The following is a 13,611-nucleotide window of genomic DNA, read 5'->3' as shown; positions in this document are numbered from 1 at the left end:
TGAATGTCCTTGAGTGGCCCAGCCAGAGCCTGGACTTGAACCCAATCGAACATCTCTGGAGAGAACTGAAAATAGCTGTGCAGCGACACTTCCCATCAAACCTGACAGAGCTTGAGAGGATCTGCAGAGAAGAATGGGAGAAACGCCCCAAAAACAGGTGTGCCAAGCTTGTAGCGTCATCCCCAAGAAGACTCGAGGCTGTAATCGCTGCCAAAGGTGCTTCAACAAAGTACTGAGTATAGGGTCTGAATACTTATGTAAATGTGATATTTCCGTTTTTTTTATTTTTTATAAATTTGCTAAAAATTCTAAAAACCTGTTTTTGCTTTGTCATTATGGGGTATTGTGTGTAGATTGATGAGGGGAAAAAGCTATTTAATAAATGTTAGAATAAGGCTGTAACGTAACAAAATGTGGTCTGAATACTTTCCGAATCCCTGTTAGTGAGCATTTCTCCTTTGCTAAGACAATCCATCCACCTGACAGGTGTGGCAGTTCAAGAAGCTGATTAAACAGCATGATCATTAAACAGGTGCACCTTGTGCTGGGGACAATAAAAGGCCACTCTAAAATGTGCAGTTTTGTCACACAAAAAAAAAAAAAAACACAATGCCATAGATGTCTCAAGTTTTGAGGGAGCGTGCAAATGGCATGCTGACTGCAGAAATGTCCACCAGAGCTGTTGTCAGATAATTCAATGTTAATTTCTCTACCATAAGCCGCCTCCAACTTCGTTTTAGAGAATTTGGCAGTACGTCCAACCGGCCTCACAACCACAGATCAGGCCAGGTCGCAGTTGTAAATGAGAACTTGTTCTCAACTGGCTTACCTGGTTAAATAAAGGTTAAATAAAAAAATAAAAATAAAGACCACGTGTAACCACGTCTGAGACCAGTCACCCGGACAGCTGATGAAACAGGAGTATTTATGTCTGTAATAAAGCCCTTTTGTGGGGGAAAACTCATTTTGATTGGCTGGGCCTGGCTCCCAAGTGGGTGGGCCTATGCCCTCCCAGGCCCACCCATGGCTGTGCCCCTGCCCATTCATGTGAAATCCATAGATTAGGGCCTAATGAATTTATTTCAATTGACTGATTTCCTTATATGAACTGTAACTCAGTAAAATCGTTGAAATTATTGCACGTTGCGTTTATATTTTTGTTCAGTATAGAATGATCTGACCTGGGGCTATCCCATAGGCTGAATTTAACTCTGTCATTAGTGTACAGGGTTCTCTCCAGGATTTTTTAACAAGGTGGTGCTGCTGAATACGGCGTGCAAAAACGTGCCTTTTATTATAATAGATAAAGGGGCGAAGTTGCGCAGCCAGTCCACAAGTTGGCGCAGCGCTCTTACATTATTTGGGGAGAACCCTGGTGTAGCTGAAAGGGGGATCTCCGAAATCAAAAGTATAGGATAGCCCATTGAGACAGTGTTTCTTTAAATTAAATGTGTGCCTTCACCTGATCTGTCTTGCTCCTTTCAGAAAGGAAATATTTATATATATCATGTTTGCGTGGTATGCTTGGAAGCTTGCTAGTAGCAGGGTGTAGCTAAAGCTGCCTGTTAATATCTCCCTGTTATGTCACGTGTTCCTCTCACCGTCTCCAATGGTGCTTTTCCAGACGCCTGGAGCACCTGACAGCCTCCTGGATGTCATCCTGATAAGGTTTCCAAGTATGTAATACAGGAAATATTGACCTACAATTAAGCCATGATAGCATATCTTATGAAGACATAAAATAATCTTTACAAGATATAAAATAAAATTACAAGACACACCAGTCACAATAATATGGAACAGAATTGAAAGCCTAGGCCTACATGTCTTGTGTGTACATGTACAACACAGATTTAGCAACCAGCATGGCTGAAACATGACACACTGACATATCAAAAGAGCAAGCCCAATGTGGCCCATTGTACATTATGTACTATTTGCAACCCCCAAGGTTACTACAGTTCAGCACTTATACAGCACTTGTCTGCACAGTCTGGCAGAGCCAGAATCAATCAATTCCTTCTAGAAAGTAAGTTCCTTACAGATATTAAGAGTGAACCCTAGTCTAGGCTTCTATGGGTACATGCAATGAAACTATGATGTGTGATATTTGTTTTAGCTGCTCAAAACTACTTTGAAGGTGTTTTCTGTACAATCATACTGTAAATATTTACACTATCCATACTGTGGAAATTATTATAAAAAATCTGTCAATTGGATGCCAAAAATTACATGCATTTGAATGCTTTGACAAGGTTGGAAGGCTTGGCTGCTTATAGCCCTGTAAATTGAGCCTCATGACAGACATTAATTCAGATTTGAGAACCACCCATACACCGAGCCCCTGGGATCCTGCTGCGTTCATTGGCCAGCTGTTCTAGGGCAGTGCATTTTGATTGGTTTAAAACAAGGGCAAGTCTCTAGAAGACCTGCCTAACATGGAAAAGAGGAAGAACGGAGAGCGCGGAGAGCGCAGAGGGCGCAGTGTTTTTGCATTGTTCCACAAAAGGACATGCAGAATAGATAGCTTTTCTACAGAAGATGATGGGATAGATCAGTCAAGCTTTAGGGAGAGGCTGACAACGGACTGTTACATCAGCGCAATTGTTTCATTTTTTGTTATAATCAAACTCAGAATAAACTGAGATTCCAACTAAGAAAAAAGTTGATGCAATAATATCACAAACTCGTCAAAAACACATTACATTACATTTTACAGTTTAGTCATTTAGCAGACGTTCTTATCCAGAGCGACTTACAGTTGGAGAGTTCATCTTAAAATAGCATGGTGAGACAACCACACATCACAGTCATAGTAAGTACATTTTCCCTCAATAAAGAAGTTATCAGCAAAGTCAATGCTGGTAGGAAAAGACAGGGCTCTGGTCCCATGTCCTTTTTCCAATTAGTGTGGCTATCAACAAATTAATTATGCATTAACTACATTTAAAACATACACACTCACTCTACAGTTACCTCTGCGAACAATATTATAATGTTAGGAGTCTTTCTCTGCAACTGCGCCCTGTTGACCATTCCTTCAGAAATATTTGCATGTTTTTCCACACTAGAAGAAAACCTTTTTTCCCCAAATGTTCCTCAGCCTTCCTTCTTGTCGACTTCCTCTACCCAAACCACCCTTCCCTTTTGCCTGCTTTCTCAAGGTTCTCAAGGTTCAAGAAGGTTGTCTTTTGTTTTTTTCACTAAGCATTGGGTTATGCAACAGTCTTCTTTCAAACCTACAAAGGGGAGGTCCCGTTCGCTTGGCTAGTCTCTACAACTCAGCCTTGATACTCCCTTTTCACCCGTTTCCTATTCAAAACTACTTACCATATCACTCTGCTGAGGACCACTCCATGTTGCCCAGAATCTTAAATATGCCAGAGCAGACACTTTAATTAAGATACTGTACAGTTCTCTTTGGTTTTCAGACATTCTTTTTACTCCACCAGTCTGCAATTGAGAACATGAATGTGAAAGTCAAAAACTAGCAAACGAGAACATGAGTGAAAGTTCTATTTGTAGTCAAAATTATTCCTTGACTCATGATTTGTAATGACATTGCGTATTACTGTCTTATTCTTATGTATTGCATGACCAATTATTCCAATTAGAAATATACTTAAAGAGATTGAACAGGATCTTAAAGGGATAGTTCACCCAAATTGCAAAACGACATAGTATTACCTTGTAAACAGTCTATGGACAAGGTATGACAGCAATCCATGCTTAGATTTAGTTTCACAATCCATTTTATATACTTTCGGATGATTTAGACATGATGCGCAAGAAATGCTAATATCGGTCCCATAACTTGAATGGGATTTCTTTTAGCATTTGAAAACAGGGCCAGGGAAATAAAACCAAAGCATGGAATGCTGTCATACCTTGTACATAGATAGACTGCTTACACAGTAAGGAAACCAATGTGTCATTTTGTCATTTGGGTGAACTCTCTCTTTAAGCAATTACAAATTTGTAACATATTGTACAAATTGGAATTCGTAACATATCATACAATGATAATTTTTTTGCATGACGTAACATATCATACGAAATGGATGACGTTGTACACAATTGTGCACAATTTTCAGGGACCCGTTTTGACTTGTGAGGGCTACTTTCAAAACTACTGGCTAAAATTATACAAAACCTCTGTAACATCACTTTAATCTTTTGCCATTTCATCTAAGGGGTTGTTTGAAGGGGTTGTTTTGAACTTCCATACAGGTATAGGCCATATACGGAAGCATAAAAAGCATCTTGTCCATCACCCTCATTGATGAATAATTTCAGAAATATTTAATTTTACAGAGTATCCACTACAGATATAGGATCTTAATTTGAGCCAGTTTGCTACAGCAGGGAAATAATCCTACAGTAACAGGACATTTTAATTATTATGTGGATTATAATAAATTGACATTTTTTGTAGGGTTGGTACATTTTTAGTTAGGGCAAAGTCTGAGATTTTCAAGTGGAATTTACCAACTTTAGAAGCCTTTTTAAACCTCAAATACACTACAAGTTTGCATTTCCTGTGGTGCAGGAAAATTCTCAGCAACAAAAGAGTGATCAAATGAAGATCCTACATCTGTACTACACAGTCATGCTGAGCAATGCACAGATGACACTGTTGCTCATCATTGCAGGTATTAATACTCTGACCTCCAATGCTAGCTAGTTAATCTGCTGCTACAGTATCTTTGACTTAACGGACAAATACTCTAAGCTCCTGAGGGCTAAATATATCAGGAGACTCAGGAGGGAGAGTAACCGCCTGTCACATATATTTCCACATCAGATTTCATACTGTAATTTACCGTCCTTGGACAGACTATTGCATTCAGATAGTCAATTGCCACGTGCACAGTAGGCTGTCTATAGTCTAGACATTTTTACAACACACCACCAGCAGGTCATGGATCACAGATACACTTTAGAACTTTAGTTCATTCACGTATTGATGGAGCAAGTTGCCCGCATTTGTTTAGAATCTCATGTGCTACTTATAGCATTCTATTCTCTAATAGCTAGCCTATTCATGGTGGTTTAAATCTTTAAAATGACTTGATTGTGTTTTCTAGAATATAAGGACTAGAATACTCCTCCCTTGATGACCTATTTGGGTTATCTTACAAGGGGAAAAGTGAGGCTTCAGTGAGAATTCAGGTCTTGTTGGAGAGTTCATGGTGGAGTCACTGACTATGAGTCACTGACTTGCACAGAGCACACATGTTGCTATTGTGTTGTCCTTGTTTTGCAGATCAGATTAAATGAAATTGCCCCGCCAGGGATGAATGCAAGCACTGACCTGTGGAGAACTCAGCCTTTTAATCTGTCTGTGCATCCTCCAGGCTCTCTCACTGAGAACAGGCCTCCTCTACATGGGGGTTGAAAGGCCAGAGAAACTGATGCTTAACACTTACCTGACAATTACTGTAAGCTGATTCCTAGTAGAAAACAAATACATTTGTGCTAATGATATATGTGGTGGGCAAAGATAACCCTGGGAAATACCAAGAAATACTGAGTTTAAACAACATGATACATTCCATGCTATCTACTGTAGTCTGGTATATTTACCTCACATGCTGTACAGAATTGACATAGGATGAACATAGGTACACAATAACAGTGAGAACATGGATATTCTATTGATCTAATTAGATCAAGCTGATAGAGCAGTGGAGTGTGCAGTGCTGAGTGGGCTGCCAGTGTATGCAGCGCTGAGTGGGCCGTCAGTATGCGCAGCGCTGAGTGGGCCGCCAGTGTGTGCAGCGCTGAGTGGGCCGCCAGTGTGCGCAGCGCTGAGTGGGCCGTCAGTATGCGAAGCGCTGAGTGGGCCGGCAGTGTGTGCAGCGCTGAGTGGGCCGTCAGTGTGCGCAGCGCTGAGTGGGCTGCCAGTGTGTGCAGCGCTGAGTGGGCCGTCAGTGTGTGCAGCGCTGAGTGGGCTGCCAGTGTGTGCAGCGCTGAGTGGGCCGTCAGTGTGTGCAGCGCTGAGTGGGCCGCCAGTGTGTGTAGCGCTGAGTGGGCCGTCAGTGTGTGCAGCGCTGAGTGGGCTGCCAGTGTGTGCAGCGCTGAGTGGGCCGTCAGTGTGTGCAGCGCTGAGTGGGCCGTCAGTGTGTGTAGTGCTGAGTCAGTGTGCGCAGCGCTGAGTGGGCCGCAAGTGTGTGTAGCGCTGAGTGGGCCGTCAGTGTGCGTAGCGCTGAGTGGGCCGCCAGTGTGTGTAGCGCTGAGTGGGCCGTCAGTGTGTGCAGCGCTGAGTGGGCTGCCAGTGTGTGCAGCGCTGAGTGGGCCGTCAGTGTGTGCAGCGCTGAGTGGGCCGTCAGTGTGTGTAGTGCTGAGTCAGTGTGCGCAGCGCTGAGTGGGCCGCAAGTGTGTGTAGCGCTGAGTGGGCCGTCAGTGTGCGTAGCGCTGAGTGGGCCGCCAGTGTGTGTAGCGCTGAGTGGGCCGCCAGTGTGTGTAGCGCTGAGTGGGCCGCCAGTGTGTGTAGCGCTGAGTGGGCCGTCAGTGTGTGTAGCGCTGAGTGGGCCGCAAGTGTGTGTAGCGCTGAGTGGGCCGTCAGTGTGCGTAGCGCTGAGTGGGCCGCCAGTGTGTGTAGCGCTGAGTGGGCCGCCAGTGTGTGTAGCGCTGAGTGGGCCGCCAGTGTGTGTAGCGCTGAGTGGGCCGCCAGTGTGTGTAGCGCTGAGTGGGCCGCCAGTGTGTGTAGCGCTGAGTGGGCCGCAAGTGTGTGTAGCGCTGAGTGGGCCGTCAGTGTGCGTAGCGCTGAGTGGGCCGCAAGTGTGTGTAGCGCTGAGTGGGCCGTCAGTGTGCGTAGCGCTGAGTGGGCCGCCAGTGTGTGTAGCGCTGAGTGGGCCGCCAGTGTGTGTAGCGCTGAGTGGGCCGCCAGTGTGTGTAGCGCTGAGTGGGCCGTCAGTGTGTGTAGCGCTGAGTGGGCCGCAAGTGTGTGTAGCGCTGAGTGGGCCGTCAGTGTGCGTAGCGCTGAGTGGGCCGCCAGTGTGTGTAGCGCTGAGTGGGCCGCCAGTGTGTGTAGCGCTGAGTGGGCCGCCAGTGTGTGTAGCGCTGAGTGGGCCGTCAGTGTGTGTAGCGCTGAGTGGGCCGCCAGTGTGTGTAGCGCTGAGTGGGCCGTCAGTGTGTTGTGAGAGACACTCTGTGTCAGACACTGGCCGCTAGTACAGCCAGCTGGGCTCCACGCCCACTCGTCTGTTATGTAATCTCCAACACTCCGCGCCGATATGTTCTGCACGGAGCAGGCATACTGATCATGCTTAGTCTGTCCAAGGCAGGAGAGAGGCTAAACTCCTACTCACCTACTCACCTAATCAAATCAAATCAAATCGAATACAACAGGTGAAATGCTTACATAGGAGCCCTTAACCAACAATACCATTTTGTTTTAAGCAAGTAAGAACATATTTGCTAAAATACTATTTAAAAAAAGAAAAAAAATTGAAAAATTGAATCAAGAAATGTTATAAAAAGTAACACAATAAAATAACCTGTCCTCTGGGTATTTTCACACAAGCCAGAGAACCGATTCCCCTTGTAGACAGACTCATGTGTCTTCCCCCCCCAAAGAAGAATTTTGACAACCATGATTTGATTTACTTACTTGTGTATTGACCATTAAGAAACTCAATATCTATAGGCCTGTGTTCACTGTAGACAATTTGATTTATCCACTATTACCATGAACACACACACACAGAGAGAGAGAGAGAGAGAGAGAGAGAGAGAGAGAGAGAGAGAGAGAGAGAGAGAGAGAGAGAGAGAGAGAGAGAGAGAGAGAGAGAGAGAGAGAGAGAGATGATTGAGCTGATTGAGCTGGTACAAGAAGGGCCTGGCATAGCCCAGCCCAGCTCCTATCAAGGCAGAGGGAGGGTAGGGTGAGGGTTTGGGAGCATGGCTGGGCGCTGAAGGAGCTCAGTGGGAAAGTGTCTGCCCAAATGGAGAACACAGTGTTCGCGGCTCCACAGCTGCCTCCCAGGCTGCCAGAACAAAAGATTTACAGCCAATCTGAGTCAAATGAGCAAAGACGGCCTTCTCCACCTTTTTACTGATAAAGAAGTAGACAGTTTGCTGCTGCTTGACTTGCTGAAGGAAGTATTTGAATGTAGTATCTTGTGTTTTGTCTAAATGTAACTCAAGTCTTGTCGACTGCAAGCATGAATGAAATAATTCAAATCAGGAAGCACACTTTAGCTGGGTTGCTGTGTTTAAAAAAATATGCCACACAAAAATATTGATCACTGAGGAGCGCATAACAGTAGATGAGATCGCTGAGCAATTCATGAGTTGACATTATTATGCAGAATTTATTTAGTATCACCAACCAACATGCATAGTTAGCTAAATTGATTAACATAATCAGATAGTCGAGACAATTACCAGTCAATTTTGAGCATAAAGGCTTGAAATGCATTAACAGGAAAAAGTCCCTTTATGGTTATTGTTCTCCATTGTGCATAGCTCAACGACAGGCACTTTTTATGGCTAAAGACATCATCCAGATGAATAACTTGTAGAATGGACATTCTGAAAAACTATCCACTCTTGCAAGGGAGGGAAACGCCCTGCAATTTTCCTGGCTTTATTTTATTCTAACTTGCTCCTCTATTCACCATTTAAAGGAAAGGTCCACTCAAAAACTATATTTTGGTATTTGTTTCATTAGTCCATTGTTGACATAGTCCCAAAGTGTTTTGCTTGTCAGCAATCAAGTTTTCAAGATATGTAACTTTCAAAATACAGAAATCATCCCGTATGATGCATTTTGCTGATGATTTCTGTATTTTTACATTTACATTTGGGACTATGTCAACAATGGACTAATGAAACAAATACCAAAAGATAGTTTTTGGGTGGAATTTTCCTTTAAGAGATGTTCCCATTGCCAGGAATGTTAGTAATGACTTGATAGAGCATGCTGGTTCTCATAAGACTGTGCAGTACAAGGCAGGGTATTGTAAGGCTAAGCCATGGGCTGTTGTGTGACAGTCACTGACTCTATAACCAGCTAAATGATTTGATGTAATGGTAATGCCTGGCAACACTAAAAGTAGACAGTCATACATTACAGTTCACAGGAACACTAAACATGACTTCCAAGTAGAATGACCTGTTTACTTGCTGGTTGAACAATGGACTTCAAAGACCTGACGTCTTTCTTTGCTCCCTGTGAACTTCAATGTTCCATTAAGACGTGCCAGTACGTTTCAAGCAAACACATTCAGTACGCAGGTGTGTACTCTTGGAGTGGCACTGTTGCCATAGCAAGGCGGGGACCTACCTGAGCAAGCAGCTGATAAAACCAGAAACAGGCCAGAGGTGTGGTGGCCATGCCAATCAGTTAAAGATAGACACCACTGCTTTGCAACTCAGTAAGGGCCTCTAGTGTAAAATCTGACCTTCAGCACCAATCCAGGTCAGGTCATCCATTTGATTTGGCTATACATTCGTCTACTCTACCTCGTAAAGATTGTTATCTGAGATACCTGTCTGTGTGGCGGTGTGGTTAAAGTCCAGGCAGCAGATAATGGACCGTAACAGATATATACAGTGCCTTCAGAAAGTATTCACACCACTTTTTCCACATTTTGTTGTGTTACAGCCTGAATTAAACATTTCTTAAATTGAGATTTTTGTTGTCACTCGCCTACACAAAATACCCCATAATGTCAAAGTGGAATTATGTTTTTAGTCAATAAGTATTCAATCCCTTTGTTATGGCAAGCCTAAATAAGTTTAGGAGTCAAAATTTGCTTAACAAGTCACATAATAACGTGCATGGACTCACTGTGTGCAATAATAGTGTGTAGCCCTTTCCTGCAGTCAAATGACCTAGTGGCCTCATGGGTGGAATGTTATTCATATTTTTCATAATTTCATAATTAATAAACATGATCCGGTGTTTCTATGTCAAACGGTTTTGTTATATTTCAGTCTTCTGTGATGTATATAAAGTGTAATATTGGGATGCAAACTCAACATTGAATACATTTCAACTCTATATCTGACATGGTACAGGTGTCTTCTTTTTTTAAGCCCATAACCTTGTGTGTGAGCTGTATACTTTGTTGACGCACCTTTGGCAGCGATTACAGCCTAGAGTCTTCTTGGGTATGACGCTACAAGCTTGGCACACCTGTATTTCGGGAGTTTCTCCCATTCTTCTCTGCAGATCTTCTCAAGCTCTGTCAGGTTGGATGGGGAGCGTTGCTGCAAAGCTATTTTCAGGTCTCTCCAGAGATTGTTCGATCAGGTTTAAGTCCGGGCTCTGGCTGGGCCACTCAAGGACATTCAGAGACTTGTCCCGAAGCCACTCCTGCGTTGTCTTGGCTGTGTGCTTAGGGTTGTTGTCCTGTTGGAAGGTGAACCATCGCCACAGTCTGAGGTCCTGAGAGCTCTGGAGCAGGTTTTCATCAAGGATCTCTCTGTACTTTGCTCCGTTCATCTTTGCCTCGATCCTGACTAGTCTCCCAGTCCCTGCCACTGAAAAACATCCCCACAGCATGATTCTGCCACCGCCATGCTTCACCGTAGGAATGGTGAAGCAAGGCTGTAACGTAATAACATTTGGAAAAAGTCAAGGGGTCTGAATACTTGCCGAAGGCACTGTAATAGTAACTTAAAGCACCCCAGGAAAACGTTCCCAAATTACAAACTCTTAAAGCAATTGTTATAATATTATAATATTGTTTGAAAATTTGCGTTTGAGGGTTTTCTCCAAATCAGCTCTAACTTCGGAAAAAAAAAAACAACGCCCTGCGGTCAGCGTCACACGATGAATGAAATACTTTGTAAAAAGTGGAGTACATTTGTGAGAATGAGGCGGACGAATTGGGCGTCTACTCTTCAATGTGCGGGGCACATTTCATCCCTGATAACTTCCATGGCTATTAACAATGGAAGGAGTGCTTCTGCAAGAAGTTGCTTCTCAAAGTGGATGCTGTCCCTACCATCAATGTGGCTTCTAAGCATTTCAAACAGTCAGCAGCATCAGCAGAGACCGAGCATTATCATGGGCTTCAGTGAGCATGGAAGTCAACCAGGTAATTGAAAGTCAAAGCTCTAGCTTGCTACCTCTATGCTAGTGTTAGCTACCTATAATAATATGCCATTTAGCAGACGCTTTTATCCAAAGCGACTTACAGTCATGCGTGCATACATTTTTGTGTATGGGTGGTCCCGGGGTTCGAACCCACTACCCTGGCGTTACAAGCGCCGTGCTCTACCAGCTGAGCTACAGAGGACCACTATAACGTATTTAGCTCACGTCTTCCATCTAAATAACACTGATAACACTAACCAAATGTAAACATGTCTGCCATCTAGCTAACAGCTGATGCTGTCATAGATGTCCTATGGGAAAGAGTAAGTTACTGTATAGAGCATGTTTTCAAGGCATTTGTGGGGGCTGTGTATTGCGGTAATATGGCCATTCTGAGGCTCTCTGAACGTTTTCAATACAGCCTGCAGAGTGCTGGCTAAACTGAAATGCGACACTTCGGCCATGGATCCGATCACGGATCTGGTAGCATTTCGGAGAAGTTTCTTTGGAGGGGTGGATTGTGGATTTTGCTCACTGGGAAAGTTTATTTATTTGTCTTAGGATCAATGTCATCACAGTTGCTTCTTGTTGAAAAGGCAGCTGGTAACGTTAGCTTGCTATAGCTAGCTGTCCTCTTCCTCCCTTTCTGAAGGTATTTGTGGCTATTTCTTTCTAGCTGGCAAAATAAGTGAGCTACATTTTGTTTATGTACTGCCATATGTCAATAACATAGCTAAGTTTGGCACTGGTATGGGCTAGTAAATATCCTAAACCTAGCCAGCTAGACGGAAAGCTAAAACCGGAGAGAATATAATAATAATAATAATATGCCATTTAGCAGACGCTTTTATCCAAAGCGACTTACAGTCATGCGTGCATACATTTTTTGTGTATGGGTGGTCCCGGGGATCGAACCCACTACCTTGGCGTTACAAGCGCCGTGCTCTACCAGCTGAGCTACAGAGGACCACCCATACACAAAAAATGTATGCACGCATGACTTTTTTTATTTTACCCATCTACCGATAGGTGCCCTTCTTTGCGAGGCATTGGAAAACCTCCCTGGTCTTTGTGGTTGAATCTTTGTTTGAAATGTACTGCTCGACTGAGGAACCTTATAGACAATTGTATGTGTGGGGTACAGAGATGAGGTAGTAATTCAAAAATCATGTTAACCTTTTATGCAGTGGGCTAAATCAGGGTCACACAGAGTGTTTCTTGATAGTCTTAAACAAATCTACTTTGAAAAGGGTCTGAATACTTATGTAAATGTTATATTTCAGTTTACATTTTTGTATAAATTAGCAAACATAAAAAATAAAAAAAATGTAATCAATTTTTGAATAAAACTGCAACCTAACTAAATGTGGAAAAAGTCAAGGGGTCTGAATACTTTCCGAAGGCACTGTATATGCGTTTCTGGCATTGAGAAATAAGTGCTACACTGCCTTTAAACGTCTAGCACTTTCCAGCTGAAACAGTTGAGCAACCGTGTCAGCGACTGCCAGCAGGGCAAAGGAGGCACGGCCGGGGCAGCTGGCTGAGATGGGCCAGTCAACTGAACCGCTCCCTGCCAAGTCTCGTCTCAGTGATCACGCCGTCGCACGCTGGCCCACGGCATGGGCAGCAGATTCACCAGTCATAGAGATTCAGGGGGGTCTTGGAACACAGACACTATCACGTGTCCGCCGAAGTCGCGCCCCCATCCAATTCCCCCTTGGTCACATTGCACTGTGTCCATTCCCCTTTACAGAGAGAGAGAGAGCTTGAGAATCACTCATCTCCATAACCTCGACACCAGTATCAAGAATTGAGAATCAAGGACATCTAGTCAATTTTCTTGGGCTTACTTATAGATAGATGGCTTTGTTACTAAAAATACCTAACTCTTAGCTGACACTATCATGATGAATCTCTTGGTTAGATTTGGACTGTCACTGGATTCAACAGTCGCTGCATTTGTTGGTAGACAAGAAATATTGAAAAAAAAAATGTAACGTGACTCTCGGTTCATAATCGTTTAACGCAAATTGCTGACAGACCATGGTGAAATGTATCATAACCAGACCATGGGAAGCATACACAAATCTCAGAGGCAATGAGTGCGATCACACCCCTTCGCTGTATAGAGTTTCTGAAGACATTTAGGTGGTCCTAACGATCAGTGCTGAGCAACATGACTATAGGGGCCTCATTCCATTTAGGAAAAGGGATTCACATATTTATGCTATTAAAAATCATTTTCAATTCATTAAAGTAATTTTCAATTCATTAATTTAATTTCAGTTCATTTCCTGAATTGACTGAATAAGACATTAACCCCATTTTGTTTGGATCAATGGATTAATCCAGTCATGCTCCACAGATAATGGTAAAAAATAATCTCTACAGGAGTGATCAGTCCATTGATTATATAAATAAATGGTGCTAAACTGTGTCTCCCGCCCACAGACAACTTATCCTCTCTGATAGCCAACAGTTGTTGGGCGTAATATGTAGAAATCCAATTTCCATTCATGTCAAGAGCCTGACCAGCTGTCCCACAATTGGTGGTTGAC

Source organism: Coregonus lavaretus, assembly GCF_964263955.1.
Source record: "Coregonus lavaretus genome assembly, chromosome: 29".
NCBI lineage: Eukaryota > Metazoa > Chordata > Actinopteri > Salmoniformes > Salmonidae > Coregonus > Coregonus lavaretus.
The sequence above is the reverse complement of the archived record's forward strand: the minus strand, read 5'-3'. Positions refer to the sequence as shown.